The sequence below is a fragment of the Lepidochelys kempii genome, chromosome 1 (genome assembly GCF_965140265.1).
Source record: "Lepidochelys kempii isolate rLepKem1 chromosome 1, rLepKem1.hap2, whole genome shotgun sequence".
Taxonomy (NCBI): Eukaryota; Metazoa; Chordata; order Testudines; family Cheloniidae; genus Lepidochelys; species Lepidochelys kempii.
The window spans coordinates 224,049,129-224,068,201 of record NC_133256.1 but is presented as its reverse complement, the minus strand read 5'-3'; the positions used below and the strand labels follow the sequence as shown (position 1 = coordinate 224,068,201).

General features: G+C 44.9%; 1 protein-coding gene across 4 annotated transcripts in view; it reads left to right on the top strand.

Moving 5' to 3' along the window:
* The window catches only part of ETV6 (ETS variant transcription factor 6), a 165,145-nt gene that overhangs the window by 31,105 nt on the left and 114,967 nt on the right, over positions 1-19,073 (top strand). Inside the window, exon 1 of one of the 4 annotated variants that reach the window (XM_073315695.1) lies at positions 7,401-7,587. The exons of the other annotated variants lie outside the window; for them this stretch is intronic. The gene's annotated coding sequence lies outside the window, so the exon portion shown is untranslated. Of the gene's footprint in view, positions 1-7,400; positions 7,588-19,073 lie in introns of those variants that run through there. 4 annotated transcript variants of the gene reach the window in all.

Sequence of the window (19,073 nt, the reverse complement as noted above, 5' to 3'; positions counted from 1 at the left end):
GGGACTTCCACAGAGCTATTTTTGTCATGGCCTCAACCTGAAATCCTCCGAATAAAGTTAAGTGACAATGGAACAAAAAATGCCTGATGCATGTTGACGCTATAGCTTCCACCTGCAGAGCTGCACTGGTGATGAACTAGGGATCCGATTTTTGCAGCCTGTATGTCCAGCCTTGTTTTTCAAATGTTGAAGCCTTTTTATGGTTTGCCTCTGCCTAATTTTTTCCTGAAATCTTGCAGGAAGCTCAGCTTGCTGTGTCCACTGATAGCAGCGGAAGTATCAGGAACCAAACAAATATATTGACTACTTAGGTGTGTCATTTTAAGTGAGCACGACATACCCTGTTATTTCTTCAGAACAGTGTGACTTAGTGCACAGAGCGCTGGTCTGGGACATGTTTTTCCCCCCAGCTCTGCCACCCGCCTGCTGGGTGACTTTGGGCAAGTCACTTTACCGCTCTGTGCCTCCGTTTCTCCATTTTTAAAATGAGGATAATGATACTCACCGTATTCAAAATGCTTTGCGATCTACGGATGAAATGTGCTGCATAAGAGAGAGGTATTTTGTGACTGGCTGCATTTGTGCTTAAAATCTGTCCAAACGTGCCATAATCTTAACTGGGCTAAAAGGGATGTTTTGCACTAAGCTCTAATTTCAATTATCTTTGTGAGAAAATGAAAGTGGGAGGCTGGTAGTACTGGCTAAAAACACCTCAGGCATAATGAGAGCAACTGTGGCCCAAACTTCCCCCTTCACAGCTTTGTCAATGACCTACAGCTGCCAGTTAGCTTTACCAGTGCGGCACAATACACTGCAATCCTGACCTGCAGCACATCCTGTTCTTCCAGTCGCTTGGCTTCTGTAGGACAGAGACTGCCGGTTATGCTGCATTGTGTCAAACTGCACAGTGTCTTTTGTGTGTAGATAAGTGAGGATTAGGAGGAAATACTTTTCTTGTGGCCCAGGCCCAGGTCTCCAGAATTGGGAGGCCAATGTGCTAACTCATTGCATCAGCAAGGCCCCCAAGTTCTGCACATGGTTTACAGGAGTACAGGCTCCTGGTTTATAGAGCTGAAAGCACCTGATTCTGTAAAAGCAGACTGGGTTTCTAGAACTGGAGGTAATTGAAATTATCCCAGGGCAACTTTAAACAGCAGATAATTCATTGCCTTGATGTATCTTCTGATCCCAGCATCACTCAAGCTGACCTGTGGCAACTATTTTCTTAGCTCAATTGAGTGAAGTTACTGCTTTGAGGCCAGGAGGTCCTCCATTCAAAACCAGGCTCCCCCATCTCTGCAGCTATTACACATGTGCTCTGACTTCTAATGTTAATTCACCCTCTATCCTGAACCCTGCAACATCTGTTCAGCTAAATTTTCATCCCACTAGTAGGAAAGTAATTCTGCTGTGCAAAAGGGGAGAGAGAATTGGGAGCAAAGGATGTGTCGTTCTGAGAGTGCAAGTTGCTTCTTGCTTCAGCTCCTTTATTTTATACTGAATTTAACTGCCGTTTAGAATGAGCAGGCTGCTCTCAGCAACAAGCAGTCCATAAACCACCTCTGTTTCCTGCTGATTTCATGTTTCGCTAGGAAAGACATTGCACAGGAATTGAGATAGGATTGACTAATGAGCATGGGCATTTGTGGAAGAACCACACTTGAGACAGGCTCATTCTCTCTCTCTCTCTCTTACTTCCAACTCACTCTGAAGGGAGCTAGCTACAACTCACCATCTAACAATAGGCCTGCCCTGAGCCCTTCTCTTGTGCCACGGTTTTGCCCCATTCTGAAGCTGCCATCTGTCTGAAAATTCATTAAGGGCTCTATGACCCAGATGTTTGTGGAGTGATACTGAAGCAGCGGTCACTGCTTTAAAAGAAATACTTAGCAATATTTCTTCCAAAGACCTTCTAGTGCAGGGGTCGGCAACCTATGGCATGCGTGCCAAAGACGGCACGCGAGCCAATTTTTAATGGCACGCTGCTGCCTGCTGGGTCCCGGCCGCCGGCCCCACTCAGCCCGCTGCCGAACCCAGGCCAGGACCCCGACAGGCAGCAGCGTGCTATTAAAAATCCTGCCCGCCCCGGCCCGCTCTTCTCCGCCCCCACTCCTGCGAGCTTCCCCCTCCCGCACCTCTTCCCCCAGCATGCTGGGTTCCTGCCCCTCCCCCCTCCCTCCCTGCCTCCCATCAGCTGATGGCCCTTGTGCGGGATGGGGAGAAGGGAGAAGCAGAGCTGCAGCGTGGGCGGAGAAGAGGTGGGGACGGGGCCTTGGGGAAGGGGGTGGAATCAGGGCATATCCCCTCCAGCCCTTTGCCGTGAACTGCTCTGGGTAGGGGGCTGGGACCACCTCCATGACCCTAGCCCACACCCCCAGCCCTCTGCCCTGACCCCTGCACCCCCCTCACACACCCCCAGCCCTCTGCCCTGATCCCGGCACCCCTCACACACACCCAGCCCTCTACCCTGATCCCTGCACCCCTCCACAACCCCAGCCTTGACTCCAGCACCCCCCACACCCCATGCCCTGACTCCTGTACCTCTGTCACACACCCCCAGCCCTCTGCCCTGACCCCTGCACCTTGCCATGACCCCAGCCTTGACTCCAGCACCCCCCACACCCCATGCCCTGACCCTAGCACCCCACACACATACCCAGCCCCCCACACCCCATGCCCTGACTCTTGCACCCCCCACATTCTCACCCCCACCCTGAGCACCAAATGGGAGCTCCTGCACCCCCCACCCCACATTCCTATCTGCACCCCTCCCACCAAATAGGAGCAGCCCAGGTAAGCACTCCACACCCAAACCTCCTGTCCCAACCCTGAGCCCCCTCCCTCATTCTAGCTCCTCGCCAGACCCTGCACCCCAACCCCCAGCCTGCTCCTTCACCCCCAGCCCTGTGCTTAGCGCACTCCCACCCTCAGCTCAGTGCAGAGAGAGGGGAAGAGAATGGGCTAGAACCAGGGAGAAGGTAGGTACCCACTGTACGTGGGCAGGGCCGGGATCCCAGACTGGCAGCGGGCTGAGCGGGCCGGTGGCGTAAGATCAGCATTTTAATTTAATTTTAAATGAAGCTTCTTAAACGTTTTGAAAACCTTGTTTACTTTACATATGAAAATAGTTTAATTATCTAATATATAGACTTATAGAGAGAGACCTTCTAAAAAATGTTAAAATGTATTACTGGCATGCGAAACCTTAAAGTAAAGTGAATAAATGAAGACTCGGCACACCACTTCGGAAAGGTTGCTGACCCCTGTTCTAGTGCTTCCTGGGATACTATGGGAAGCATTTTTTAATAGAGAGAATTGTGCACAGGCATAATGTTTTCTAGACTTCTCTTCCCTCATTTTTTAATTACGGGAGGTGTTTGCATGCAAACAGGATTTCTGCCTCTTAAGAGTCCATCTGCTTCCACTGCTCATTCTCCACCTGAAATCTTAACCCACTGCATGGGACATCACGCACATTTCAACAGCAGCTCTCTGTGAAGAGAAGTCCTGAGTAGTTGTTCCTGTGGTGAAGAGATTAAGAGTATTCAAGGCTCTCTTGGTCTACGGTTTGAGCACTTTCAAAGGGACAAACCATGTTCAGGTTGTCCGCAGACCTGCTTTCAGCCAAACCTGAAGAAACAGAGGCTAAAGTTCAGCTAGAACTGAGGGCTCTACAAGGGTGAAGGAAACTTACTGAATTGCTACCAATGAAAGTCAACCTAAGAATTAATTTCTGTAAGGTTTTCCATTGGCTTCAATGGGCTTTGGATCAGGCCCTATGTGCTTGGTGAGTGGGAGCTACTCAGGGACATAAGGGGACTGCTTTTTATACAAGCGTCTTTAGAGGTACTCATTTGTACAGTTGAACAAGCTAGGGCTGAGCCAGACACAAACTTTGTATCTGGAGCTGAACTTTTCCGGGGCTTCAGCTCTCTTTTTTGGTTGGGACCCATCTCTAGAGCAGAGAGGTGACCACCTCAGACTTAAACTGGAGAACAAGAAGTTACATCAGAAAAGCAGTGTCCGTGTGAGCACTGATGCCTGTTCTCAGCCTTCAGGGCTTCTGTTGCCTTTCTATGTGCTTTTTGCAAAGCATTGTATACACCAATAGTGCAAATAAAAGTAGTGGTGTGTGTGTCCCCCGGTAAAGTCACACATGCAAATTTATGTAAAGATATGCAAATTAGTCCTGGCACTCTGGCCCCTTGTAAGTTGCCAGTGCAGCCATTGGTTTTGCACCACTGCCCTAAGTAAACAAAGATCTTGTTTTCATGCTGTCCCTGTATATCTGTGGCTGTGACTTGAATGGTGGGTGGGAATCTGAGTACTTGCCTCTTTAATTATCTGATTTGCATTAATAAGGTAGCTAGAATTGCAAGTGAGCTGTCAGGTTCTTCAAGAACACTGGGTATGTCTCGAGTGCGGCTGGGAATGAACCTCCCAGCCCGCATGGACTGACACGTTAGCTCTGCATGAGCTAGTGCACTAAAAATAGCAGTGTGCATGTTGTGACACAGGCTAGCCACTCAAGCACAAACTTCCCCAACCCCTTGGGTCCCATACTCCGGTGGCTAACCCACGCTGCTGCCCAGGCCGCAACATCCACACTGCTATTTTCAGTGCGCTAGCTCAAGTAGAGCTAGTGTACGTCTGTCTGTCTAGGCTGGGGAGCACGCTCCCAACTGCAGTGTAGACAGACCCTCTGAGGGTATATTTCTAGAGTAGGAAAACAGGTTTTTATTTTAAAATGTGTTCACCATGATCAGCTAGCTCGTGTTAAAATACACTTTGCCCTGTCTATGCCAGGGTTTTAAAATGTGTTAGCTAAATTGTATTAACTATCATATTTTTAAAGTGCTTTTTTGTCCTAATTTAGATTTACCCTAAGAGTCTCACTAGATTGGAGTTTGAGATCCTGTTTTAACCAGAGTAAATTGATAGTCAATTAACTAACATGGTTATAAATGCTACTCCAGACATTCCCCAACATTTGGTTTAGACGCACACGCTTGTGGTTTATTTTATGGCTGAAGCCCCATCCACTAGATTTAAACCCTAGGGTAAACTACAACTGTTTGTGTCCTGGAACACGTCTGTGTGGAGTGTCTACACTACCGTGAACAGTCACGTTAGTTAATTTGAGTTAATTGGCAATCAGTTAATTAAATTGAATACAGGACCACAAACTCTAGTCCAGTCAAACTCTAAAGTAAATACAAGATTGTCAGATTTCCTCCTCCCAGTTTGATGGAAGGATAGAGATCTCTTAACAAAGGCCTCAATGCATCCCACAAATAGGGAAGAATTTTGCCTTTCTTACTCATGGTGAGTGGTTTCAATAGGGCTACTCCTAATTAGCAAGGGTGGCAGAATCTGTGCCTTGGACCAGTTAGAAGGATGATAATGGTTGGGCAATGGATTTAAGGACTGGGGGAATCCTTGTTTAAATATGGGTTAAGAAGAAACTGGTATTAATGGAACCACTGTCTGAAAAGAGAGTCTCCAGACCCTGGACTTATGATTGCCTTCATTTGAGTGACTAATTTTGCTGAAAAAAATAGAATCAAATCCTTTAAAAGTCCGTGTTCCTCCTCATATTTTGTAGTGCCCCACATGTCCAGAACAATGAACAGAAAAATGTGGGCTTTATTTGGTAGAATCCAATGGGATATTTGGACTTGCAGCTGACCTGTAGTAACTTGAATTAATTGATTGCCACTTAACTAACATGACTGTTTGTGTTAGTGTAGACACTCCACAGATGTTTGCTCCAGGACACAAATGTTTGTAGTTTACCCTCGTTCATTTTTAAGCCCTTCTGCTGCACTTAAGGCTTTGTGATCCCAGGAGGAGAACCAAATGCAAATAAATGAATAAATGATAAGGCTGTTGTTTTACAGGCTTTTTAAAGTTAAAACGAGAGGGTTGCTCGCTTTGTTGCATGTGGAGGCCGAGTATATTGCACATGCCAGGGGCTCCTTGTGTCCCTCCATTCTCCCTCCTTCTCCCACTTGGCCTCCTAAACTCCCTGTGTGCCACCCTCCCATCCTGCCAGGAACTCCCTGCAATGCCTCTCACCACCTCCCTTATGGTAGGGGCTCTCTGTGCCCGCCTTTCCCACCTCTGCCAGGATCCTCCATTATCCGGCTATGCCTGGGGCTCTGTGTTCCCCATTTCCCCCTCCCCACTCCCTGCCCCCAGCATCCTAGCAGTATGCCTGCGTTACGGAGACTATACCAACATAGCTATGTCGGCATAACCTGTAGTATAGACACAGCCTATGCTGACAGAAGGAGTTTTTCTGTCAATATAGGACCACTGCCGCCCCAAAGAATGTTAGTGACATTGAGGGGAGCCCTCTTCTGTCCGCTGAGGGTATATCTACATGACAAGTGCTCCAGTGCTGCAGCTACGCCACTATAGCCTAGATGGTTCCTACATCAACGGAAAGCGTTCTTCCATTGATGTCGTTAATCCATCCCCTCAAGAAGCGATAGTTAGATGAATTCTTCCATTGACCTCGCTGTGTCTACAATGGGGTTAAGTCGACCTATCTGCAGCGCTCAGGGTGCAAAATTTTTCATACCTCTGCCCAACGTAGCTGTGCTGATATAATTTTTCAGTGTAGACCAAGCCTTATTCTCCTTCTTTCTTTTTCTTTCTGTTTCAGGAGCCTGGCCTACACTTAAAATTTAGCACTGTAGCTATGCCGACTAATCCCCAGTGTAGACAGAGCTCGATCGATGGAGGAATATTTCCATTGACCTAACTATTGTTGCTCAGGGAGGTGGTGCTCCTACACTGACAGAAAAGCCCTCTTCCATCGGCATAGGCTGCATCTACACTATGGGGTTATGTCGGCAAAGCTATGGTGACATAGGGTAGACACACACAGAGGGTGTCAACATTTTTAGTATTGGGAAGATGGGCAGAGATAAAGTGACAGATATTGTTATGATGGAATGTGTTAAGGCTGCCACCAACCAGCAGTTACAAAGGAGTTGAAGCTGCTCGCTCTGCTAACAGGATGCCAGGCGCTCTGTGTGTCCATCATTCTCCCTTTTGTTTTTTGCAGTTTTCACCCAAATCAATGTTCTAGGGATCAATGGGTTGTGCCCACTGATGCCTAGAACATTCCCTGAAATTTTGGAATTGATCGGATGTGGTGTTCCGCAATGATCATGTTACTGACTGACAGAGAAATGCCCTTAAATTGAGAAAATGCAACTCATAAGAGGGGTTTTCACATACCTTTCAGCATGGCTTCCTGATCGCCACGCTTCAGGCAGTCCTTTTTACTAAAATTATCAATGTATTTGTTTTATATATATCTGTGTATATAATGTCTCCCTCTGTGTGTGTGTACATGCACATATAGATAGATAGATTATATTGTGAGATACAGTGGAACCTCAGAGTTATGAACACCAGAGTTATGAACTGACTGGTCAACCATGCACCTCATTTGGAACCAGAAGTACACAATCAGGCAGCAGCAGAGAGAAAAAAGACCAAAGAAACCCAAACAAACAAACCAATACTGTACAGTATCGTGGTACACCATCAAAAATAAAGGAAAAGTTTAAGGTAAGGAAACTGTTTCTGTGCTTGTTTCATTTAAATTAAGATGGTTAAAAGCAGCATTTTTCTTCTGCATAGTAAAGTTTCAAAGCTGTATTAAGTCAATGTTCAGCTGTAAACTTTTGAAAGAACAACCATAATGTTTTGTTCAGCATTACAAGCATTTCAGAGTTACCAACAACCTCCGTTCCTGAGGTGTTCATAACTCTGAGGTTCTATTGTATCTGATCTTAGACCAGTCACTGGAAAAGGACTTACCCCATCCTGGGCCTTAGAACAGTGTAATTTTGTGGAGGGAAATTCTAAACTGCAGTGGGGATAAAAGGAAATCTTTCAAAAAACGATAGCTGTTGGAAGCCACTCAAAGGTTTCTAGCATTAAAATCATAGAAGCATAGGGTTAGAAGGGACCGCAAGGGTCATCTAGTCTAATCCCTTGCCAAGAAGCAGGATTTTTTGGGTCTATACCATCCAAGACTGGTGGCTATTCAGCCTCCTTTTGAAAACCTCCAGTGAAGGAGCTTCCATGACCTCCCTAGGCAGTCTGTTCCATTGTGGAGATGGATTAGTAGGCAGCAGGCAGATGAGGAGCTGTGGTCATTGGTGCATGATATGATGAGTGCAACCGATCACAGATATCACCATCTCTAAGTGAGTGTGTGTGTGTAAGTAATTCTCTCTGATCCACACTGCAAATTTTTATTGCATATTCTCCTAGGCACCTCCACTCCCATCAGTGGAATGTCTGCATATTATCCACAATGGGGAGGAGAGGTTTGTGTAAGTTGGTTAGGAAAATTATGCTCTTAAAGCTCAGCCATTACTCACAGAGGCCCAGACTGTGAACCCTTTATTCTAGGGTTGCCAACAGTCCCTTATTACAAGGGACATTCCTTATTTTTTCATCTCTGTACGACAAGACTGGGAGTTGCTGAGTGCTTCAAAAATACCCCTGGCGAATATAGGTGGTGCTATATTATGTATTAATAAATGATAATATCAGGAGAAAGGGTGGGGTGGGGGCGCTAAGAACACAGTCCCTTATTTTTGAAATATGATGTTAGCAGCCTTACTTTATTCTCACTGGTGAGCACTTACCTTAGTGAGTACTACCACCTGTTCCTAAACCGAATTTCGCACCCCTTGATAATCTGTACCTTATTCCCTGATAACCAGAAATTTCTATGCTTAAACTCTGTACCGTTTTCTTTTTACTTCAACATCATTTTAATAAAATTATTAACACTTTGGGGTGAGGGATAGTTCAGTGGTTTGAGCATTGGCCTGCTAAACCTAGGGTTGTGAGTTCAATCCTTGAGGGGGCCATTTAGGGATCTGGGGCAAAAAAAAATTGGGGATTGGTCCTGCTTTGAGCAGGGGGTTGGACTAGATGATCTCCTGAGGTCCCTTCCAACCCTGATATTCTATGATTCTAACACAAATGGGATTACTTGAGTGAATAACTGTTCACCAGTGTGAGTAAAGGGTTCACAGTTTGGTGTATCCAAGGCTCCGGTCCTGCAAATACTTATCCTTGGGTTTATATGACTGTGAGCAGTCCCAATATTCACCACATGTCTATGGTTGCCATCGTGCAGTTGTGTGTGAGGACTGGAGCATAGCCTGTAAAGCACCTTGGGGTCTTCCCAGCTGACAGACTCTATATAAACATTTTTACCCTGCCCTGCTGAGGTAGGTAAAGTCCAAATCTTTGGGAAAGAAAACTATTGCTAAAGAAGCAGGTGTGTCAGTTCAAAGTGGCCCATGAGGAGCAGCTATAAGCTCGTACTTTGCCCATTTACTCAGGGTTTTATCTGATCCTCGGTTATACAACCTGATGAAAATGAACATTTACTGTGGCAGTTTCTGCATAGCCTAATAGGCTAATCCCTGAAACACTGAGCCATCTCTGTGATAGCCTGTGGGTATTTTGGATGCTCCTACCACCTAGGTACTGATTGATGGGCCTGAGTATTCGAGGGGAAGGTGTGCAATTGATGCCAGCATAGATAACAACACCTGAGTAAATTGTGGGTACCCACTGCCTTATGAGCAGGGTGGATAGTTTGATACATTTAATTGCATTCATTTCCTTAAACTTTTTCACTAGAGATAGTTGGGAACTAGAATTTCCATTCCATTCGAAATTCCATTGTCGTGGGGGGAAAAAGATCAGTCTGCTTCAGAAAAAAAGCTGAAATTTCCCACAAGATGAAATGTTTTCAGAAATGTTGTTTCAGCTCAGTTGAAACAGTTCGCATCAATTTCACCCTTGTGATTTTTGATTTTTTAAAACAATATAAAATAAATTTCAAAACCAAACGTTCTCTCAAAAATAAAAAAAGCATCACGTTCCATTCCAAACACGTGGAAACAGAATGGTAGGACATTATCGAAATGCTTTGTTTTGACCCCTCCCCTGCTCCTCCCCCCCAAGTTTTTTCATTCTGACAAAACAGCATTTTCCAATGGAAAAGCATGTGGCTGCAAAAGTTTTGACCAGCTCTACTTTTCGCAGAGTCCTAACAATAGGTTTGTGTGTGGGCAGTTGTGGCTGATCAGTGATTGTTTGTGCAGAGCTATGTAACTGTTTAGGCATTATTTTGGCGCTGGAAGCAATGCAGACATATCCAGATACAGTAGTATGGTCTCAGTCATGTGTTATTTCATGTCTGTGTGCATAGGGAAGGAAGCATAGCCTAGTGCAGAGAGAACTAGAACTATGTTTTCACTACAAGCTAGGGATGGGATTCCCTGCTCATGGAGACATACTCATGTGAGTCCTTATCTGAGCTAATGCACTAAAAATAGCAGTGTAGCCATGAGCAGTGGCAGCAAAGGCATGGGTTAGCTACCTCAAGTACAAACCTGCCTCAACCCTGTGGGTAAGTACTCAAGGCAGCTACCCTGTGTGCAGGGCTGGTGCAAGGATGTTTTGCGCCCTAGGCAAAACTTCCACCTTGCACCGGAACTCCCAACCCCCACCCAGAGGAACCCCCCCTACAGCAGCTCCCCGCTTCCCCCCGTCGGTCCAGGGAGCCGTCTGGCAGCTCCCCCCGGCCTAGGTCCAGGCAGCTGTGAGGCAGCTCCCTGCCCCTCCTTCCTTCCCTCCCTCTCCTCGGCTTGGGGAGCCGTGCGGCAGCTCCCCACCCCAGCTCACCTCTGCTCTGCCTCCTCCCCCGAGCATGCCGCCACCGCTCCACTTCTCCCACCTCCCAGGCTTGCTGCGCCAATCAGGTGTTTGTGCTGAGGGGAGAAGGCGGAGCGGAGGTGAGCTGGGGCGGGGAGTGGTTCCCCTGCATGCCCCCCCACCCCAGTTACTTGCTGCGGGTGGCCCTCCCCACACCTCTCTGCCCCAGCTCACCTCCGCTCCGCCGCCTCCCCGGAGTGCACTTTTGGCCATCCCCAACCACTTGGTGCCCTAGGCGGCCGCCTAGTTTGCCTAGTGGTTGCACCGGCCCTGCCTGTGCGTCTCCTGCTGCTTTCCATGCTACTGTGGCTATGCTACAATATCACACCCCTAGCTCATAGTGTAGACACATCCTAAGAGTCAGGAGACCTACATTCTGTTTTATGGCTCTGCCACTGACCTGTATGACCTTGGGCAAGTCACTTTCTCTCTGTGCCTCTGTTTCCACTCCTATCCTTTGCCTGCCGTATCTATTTAGAATGTAAGCAATTGGAGACAGGGAATGTCATTTGCTGTGTGTTTGCCCAGTGCAGTCCTGGTCTTGGCTGGGGCCTCTAGGTGCTCCTTTGATGCAAATAATTAATATAAATTAAAGCAAATAATTATATTGAATGATTTCTTGTCCTTGAATGATATTTGCAATAAAATGCTGGGAAGGTTCTGGTTGGTTTTGGTCATGTATTCCCATTGCTGATCTTTGGAACTCTATCACTAAACTTTATTTCTTATTTACTTGCTGTTACTCTGGCATTTTGAAGGGCTCTGTGGAAAGAAAGCAGCATAAAATCACACAACCAGTTTTGCGAGTCCTGTACAAACAGGACTCATGCTAGGAGAACTCATGTGCCTTTGTTGCCAGCTTTAAAAGAAAGAAAAGAAAAGAAATCCAACTAACATGCACATAGTGAGAACCTCAGACCACTAAGTGTAAGCAGTGGTACATGGCAGGGCATGGGGTTGTAAGAGATAATTTGATGCCTGCTAGACCTACCATGTGTCTCTGAAAATTGGTAATGTTCCTGTTTTCAGGACTTGTCCCAGCAACTGTTGGTTGTAGGGGGGAAAGGGGATATTTTGTAAGGTTTTCTTTTTTTAACTCCTGTGAAAGTCTAACAGCTCAGCTCATGTATTAAACAGCCCCTGCTTGATTAGGTTGGTGTGATTGATGCCCCCTCTGTCTGCCCTAGCAGAACGCTATGCTACTTTTTAAAGCACTTTTGCTACCATAGTTTAGTCATGGAAAGAAAACCGCCTTCATAACTGGATCGCTGCAATCACATCACTCTGGGGAGCGTTGTAGTATGTCCATCCTGGTTCCTACAGCAGGGAAGAAATTGGATTCTGTAACATGATTATACCACTCTTTATACGTTGTTAAGGGTATGCCTATACGGCAATAAAACACCCTTGCCTGGCCTGTGTCAGCTGACTCAGGCTCACAGAGCTCGGGCTGCAGGGCTATAAAACTGAAGTGTAGATGTTGGGCTTGCGTGGAAGTCCAGGCTCTGAAACCCCTGTGAGCCTGAGTCAGCTGACATGCCAGTCGTGGGTGTTTCAGCTCTGTGTAGACATACCCGTAGTGTGCAGGCAAATCCTGCTACCCAGTTGTCTCTTCAATGATTTGAGTCAATTACATAATACTCTTTATTTCTAATGTGCCTACTCTCCATAGCATTCCGGGGTGTTGTACATCATAAGAACCATCATTTAAAATAGTTATTAAATATGCAAAATGACATACCGCCCTCTCACAGCTTTAGATTGCACATACTTGTCATCCATCTTGATTAATTCTATTGGTTAAATTCACCTTTTCCCTCCTATTTCATCCTTTGGTTTCCAGAACAACAACAGCCACCCAGCTTTCAATTTTGGCCAGTTGGATAGGGAGGAAAAATGGTCTTGTGGTAAAGCACTGGAGTGGGATTCAGGTAATCTGGCTTCAATTCCTGGCTCCCAAGCTTGTGAAGGATAAAGGCATTTATGAGGCAAAACTTCCATCCAGCAAGAGGTCTTACTGTCCAAAATGGTGGGCTCTTTCTATGGTTTCAGATTCATTATGATTCTGGAGTGCCCAGTTGTCAAAATGAGCACAGGACAACCAGAGTGAAACTTCAGAGCTTCTTTTTTGCCAGGGACAGAGCCACAGCACATCTACAGAACAAAATTCCCATACCCATTGGGGAATTAAAAAGCAATGCAGAAACGGAAAGGAAGCAATAAAAAATTCAAGGCAATGAAATCCGAGTGTACAGGAAAAAGTAGGAGAGAAGGAGAATAGTTAAATGGATACTTTGCACTTGTTCATGCAATGATCTGAGATCACTCTTTTGCAGCCTTCCTTGGGCATATTACTTAGTATCTTCATTTCACAGATGAGGAAATTGAGGCACAGAATGGTGAAGTGAGTTGACCAAGGTCATCCAGCGAGTAAGCGGCAGAGTGAGGAATAGACCCATATGTCCTGATGGCTCTGCCTTCAGACCTTTGGCTCTAACACAATCCTTTTCCTTGTGTCCTCTGACTGTTCCTACTTATTCCCTTGCTGCAGTGCTACTCTTTCCTTTGCTTTTCTGTGTAGCAGCTTCTGCTCTGCTCCCTGGCTCAGACCTGCTCTGCAACATTACAGGAGATGATCCACTTTCCCCCTCTCCCACTTCCAAGGGCTGGGAGTGCCCATGGAATTCCCAAAGTGAATAAGGGCTGCGTGGGATGTACCATGCCACATGGACAGGGAATACCTGGAAGGCATCTCTCATTTTCAGAGGAGTTGGGAAACAATCGCTAATAGCACTCCTCCTTACAAAACAAAATATTCAGCCTGCTCAGTTCATTACTTATTCGCTTCAGGCAGGAACACTGCAGATTTGTTACTAGTAATGGTCAAATCATTAGCACATGCAGCATTAATGGAGGAGAAAGCATCAGATAAAGAGTCATCTCTTGACCATGTTGTCATCCCTGAAGCACAGACCAGATTGTTAAATTCAGTTCCTGCTCTCCTTTTGTCATGTATACCTGCTAGAAAGGTTGTATGGAAAGAGGGCATCAGCCTCTTTTCAAAGACAGAAGAAAGAAAATCTTTTTTCCTTTTAAAACAGGAGTTCTGTGCCAGACCTGACCGCCTGTGTAAACATACAACATACATATTTGAAGAGTCCTTAATGTCCTGCCAAGATCCACAGTCCTGAGCTGGAGGGAATCACCTGTTATGGGAAATAAAGATTTTACTCTGTCTCAGGCTCTTGTCCAAGTTGTTAATGTTACTTAGAAAAAGTAAACAGTTACAAATTATAGATACATTGATCTGGAAAGGATTCATTTACTTCTTGATTGCTTTCTCATAGCAGTAGATTACTAACTGATTATATGATACAGAATAATAAAGGTTAGGCCTGGAGGGACCCTCTGAACGTCAGCAAGGCCAGTCTTCCCTACGCCTAGTACAAATCACCCCATGCCAGTTCCTCCTGTGTATCATATTTTAGCCATTTCCCTTGATGTCCCTTGATTTCTCTCGGTGGCTCTTCCTCTGTTATTCCAGTATCTTACTACTAGGGCACTTTTCCTGTTTTCTTATGTAAACTTGCCATTCTTCAAATACATCCTAGATCAACTTCCAATGTGTCTTTTCCCTCCTTTATTATTATTTGCTTTTGGCAATGTCTATAGATCTGTCATATTTCTCTTTTTTTTTTAGTAGATCCTTTAATCTTTGCTTGCAAGACAGACCTGCTGACTTTAATGATGCTTGTCCTTTTCTTTGTATTTTCTCTTTTATTTTTTATCCTTCTCAGACTGAAGAGCCCGTCATGCCATCTGCAGTATTCCAAGTGAAACCTCACCAATTGTTTTCATTTCCTCTTCTCTCTTTGACACAATTTTTTCTGGCCTCATTGCCCTCATGTTGTTCTTGTTGAGGTAGGTGGCTAATTAGTGCTACCCATGAAGGGGAGGCCATAACTGGTGTTCCATACAGATTCTGTATGGTAGAGGAGGTTCGTGCTCAGACAGTCTTCCCTTGTGGTTTCTTCTCCTGGGATTTCTGAGGGACAAGTAACCTTACTAATCCTTCTGATGTTTTCTGATGGCAAACAAATTTTCTATTTCATTTCTGGACAAGCTTATCGAGAAGGTTTTGGATAATTGCATTTTGAGATACACCTTTGTGGATATGGGATACCCATATGTGTGTCTATCTTCATTTAGTCTATTCAGCTTTTATGGACACCCAAATGTATCTATCCATTCTCCTGCCTTGTAGCATAGCCATTCTCTTTCAAGCTGTGGAGGACAAGATTCAACTCCCTCTGGAAACTCTCTGACATATTAAAAAATTGATCAGAGGGGTTGTTGCTGAAGAATGCGTAGCACACTTCTCACCACTGTGACGGAGCATGTTACCTTCACAGTATTTGCAGCTGAGGGGGTATGAGATTAGGACTGACGCATAAGGCTAGCATTCATCATGATTTTCCCAGGACTGTCTCAATTTTGGTTGGTTGTCCTTCATCCTGCAAACTATGGCTGGAGCCCAGAGAGTCATAAAATATTGTCATGGCCAAGGCAACAGCAGTGAATCAATGCCATTTTTTCCTGGAGGGTAAACTTTTAAAGATGGCATCCCTATATGGGGTAGAACATGGATCCATAGACTTGGCAACCACACTATTTATGGCCTGTTTTATTTAAGAAGAAAATGTAGGAATGGCACTGACAGCTCGATTAGCTGGTTTTAAAAGTTCTTCTAAATATCCACCCTCAAACCCCTTAGTTATCAGTGTTCTTATTGCCTGTTGCGAGTGTTAGCTGTCCTTTGTGGTGGGCATAAGAGGCTGTTCAACTATTTTTCTCATGTTGTCGGGGTATGGGATGTATTTGTGTGTGACTGACCACAAACAACTTTACTTTAGTTTCTTATGGCATTTACTTTGAATTTGGGGTGTGTCAGACTTTGCAAAAGATAATTGCTGTATTTCATGGTGCAAGTTGTTTTCAAATAGATATGCATATACATGCTCATCATCCTGAGATCTAAATTAAGAGATTTTGGGGAGATGGGGTAGGGAGCCAATTTGGGTGATTCTGCTAGGAAACAAAGACTTTGGGCCAAGTTCTGATTTTACTTCTACTGGTGTTAATCTGGAGGAATTCCATTCCTTTAGTGGAGTTACTCCAAATTCACACAGATATAACTGAGATCAGAATGTGGCCATTTAATACTACTGAGAAAGGTCCCACATTTCAGAATTTCTTAGGTTAATGGCAATTCAGGGGGTGCATTTCAGCGTATTCTGGCTCCTCTTTTGGTTTCCAGCAGCTAATTACTATCAAAAGAATCTAAAAACATATGAAATACTTTCCTAAGGTTACTCTTCCATGTAAGATATTGCTGTAGCTGCCACAAGGATATAATGTGATTGCGAATAAGATGGGATGTATCCATGTGACAAAGTCTAAGATGTAGTCCACACTATGAAAACGTTTGTGGACCCCTGCTCTGGAGTAATCTGCACTGTAACTTAATCTTTTCAAAGAAATTATTCCTGCCTCCAGTAAAAGTAGAGAGAGCCTCTCCAACACTTGCTGAAATCTAATTATGATGTTAGTTCTGTGGATGCTTTGGGCATGCAATAACATTGCATGTTTGTACTGGAGTGAGGACTCTGAAATGCAGCAGAGTGAAACCACTGTGTGTTAGGGGGGTTATTTCTTCACCCACTTACTTTCCTATACCTTCTCGCATGAACAGAGAGCAACAATACCCGAAGTCCAAAGGTGCAAACAATTCAATGTTTATTGGGGTGAACTTCCAGCAAGCATGATTCCAGTTTCCTTCCTTAGTGTCCCCCTTCCCAGCTCTGACACCACAGAGCCTTACACCTGTGTCCCTGTTCCCATTCCTGCCCTTAGCCAAACATGATTGCAATTTCCCCACCCCCATTCCCTGTTCCCATTTTTTTCCCAACCTACTCACCCACTTCCTGATTGACTGCAGACTATATAGTAAAACTTGAGTTCTGCTTAGCTATACCTTAACCAATCATTTTACTGAAATTTAACTAACCAATCCTAACATAGGTTTCAGAGTAGCAGCCGTGTTAGTCTGTATTTGCAAAAAGAAAAGGAGGACTTGTGGCACCTTAGAGACTAACCAATTTATTTGAGCATAAGCTTTGAGCATAAGCTCAGCTCACGAAAGCTTATGCTCAAATAAATTGGTTAGTCTCTAAGGTGCCACAAGTACTCCTTTTCTTTAATCCTAACATATTGTAACATGATTATTTAACCAATTATATCCCACCACCTTAATTAGTTTACACCCAGCAAAATTAATTATACAGCAGACAGAAACAATCACAGAACCAGACAGAGATTATACAGACAAACAATAGCAAAGTGGGAACTATAATGACAAAACAATACAGAAGTGAGGATTTCACATCCCAGCTATTGATAAGTGAGTTCTTGCCAGACAGGATGCTATCAAACTAAGTTTCCTTTTACATCTTCTAGGCACTTCCCTTTCTCTGGAGGCGATAGGCATTATCAGGACAGGATTGTATTCCTAACAGCCCAATAGCACCTTATTTCAATGTGACTAGTTTGGAATATGAGGATGTGACCGGTCGCTTCCCAGCTTATGGCTGCCTCTGCTGCTTAGCCAAAGGCCTTAGCCTAAGAACAGGGCCTCAGACTGTCTCAGTAAGAGAAGGCTCTTACACTAGCAGACAGTGATTTTGATTCTTTCTTTTATACCTCTAACTAGCCAAGTGATAAGAATACACCTAAATTCTTAGAGTATAGGCCTTTACAGACAGGCCTGAATATCTATATCCTAACACTGTGTGCCGCCGTTTCATTTGTGACAGGATGGGGAAAGAGTCATTGGGTGCAACCCCACATTAGCTTGAGTTTTGTGTAGCTCCCTGGACACCATGCTGTCAATCCTTCTCTCTGTCTTCGCAGCTCGGTTTCACAGCCTCCAGAAATTTTACAGTGAAAGCATGTATACATGACTGCAATTAACATTAATGGGCATTCAGGGTGTGATTCCCATGCATGCAGGCAAGATTGCATAATCACCTTATGGCAGGAGTTCCTCCACTTTGCAGAGAGCAGGTATAGGAAAAAAATACTAAGAAACATCTCTCCATCCTGCAGCTGTCCACGCCTGTTCTTTTACTGTACTGGCCTCTATGTGCAGTCCTCTCTCTACCACCATCTGAGCCTCTGTAGATTACACCTTAAAACCTTCCTTTCCCCCCTGCTAGATTACAGTTAACGATCTGTGGTCACGTCCACACTGCAGAGGTTTGCTGGCATAGCTATGACAGGCAGGAGTGTGAAAAAAACACACATAGCTTTGCCTGCAAAACCCCCAGTGTTGATGCAACTGTGCTGACAGAAGAGTGCTCCTGTCGGCTTACTTGCTGTTGTTTGGAGAGGCAGTGTGCTATGCCGACAGAAAAACGCCTCTGTCAGCATAAGCTCCGCCTACAGTAGCAGGCTCTGCCGGCATAGCTACACTGGCAAAGCATTTGTATTGTAAACAAGGCCTCTGTCTCTGAAGCCTTTTTTGATACTTTGTGTTATGGACACTATAGGAATTCGGTATTTAGGAACATAGAAATTACCATGCTGGATCAGACCAGTGGTCCACCGACCTCAGCATCCTGTCTGACAGTGGCCAGTAACAAATGGTTCAGAGGAAGGTGCAAGAACCTCTCTCCTCACTGCCCCGCCCAATAATGGACACATTTTGCAGTCACATGCCTATCGAAGGAAGCTAAGGGGAAGAGAGAGTTTCTTTTTAAGCTTGTCTCTGTCACCAGCAGAAGCTGGTTCAATAAAAGATATTACCTCACCCACCTTGTCTCTCTCATATCCTGGGGCTGACATGGCAACCACTATACTACATACATTTCTTTTTAACATCAGGCAGATGAATCGCAGTTACCTTCTGCCTTGATACATTAGGGCCACTGGGCCCGTTCACAACTACCTTGCCCCTTGTATAGTCATCAGTGCAAAATGGGTGTAAAATACCTCCATTCTGAGTCTGTGGTCAGGTACACCCCTTTGCACAAGGTGCAGGGCTAGTTTTCTGGGACCTATCTCCCTTAAAAATTTTGCACTGGACAGTTAGCATATCTGTGGATAATATTCATTCAAATGACTGATCCTTTTTTGAATTCTACTAAGCTCTTTGCCTCCATATTATCTTGTACTTTTACCTTGTATTATCCCCTCTCAGTATTTCTCTCTCCTTCTCTCCCACATATTAGCAATAGTCTCAGAGG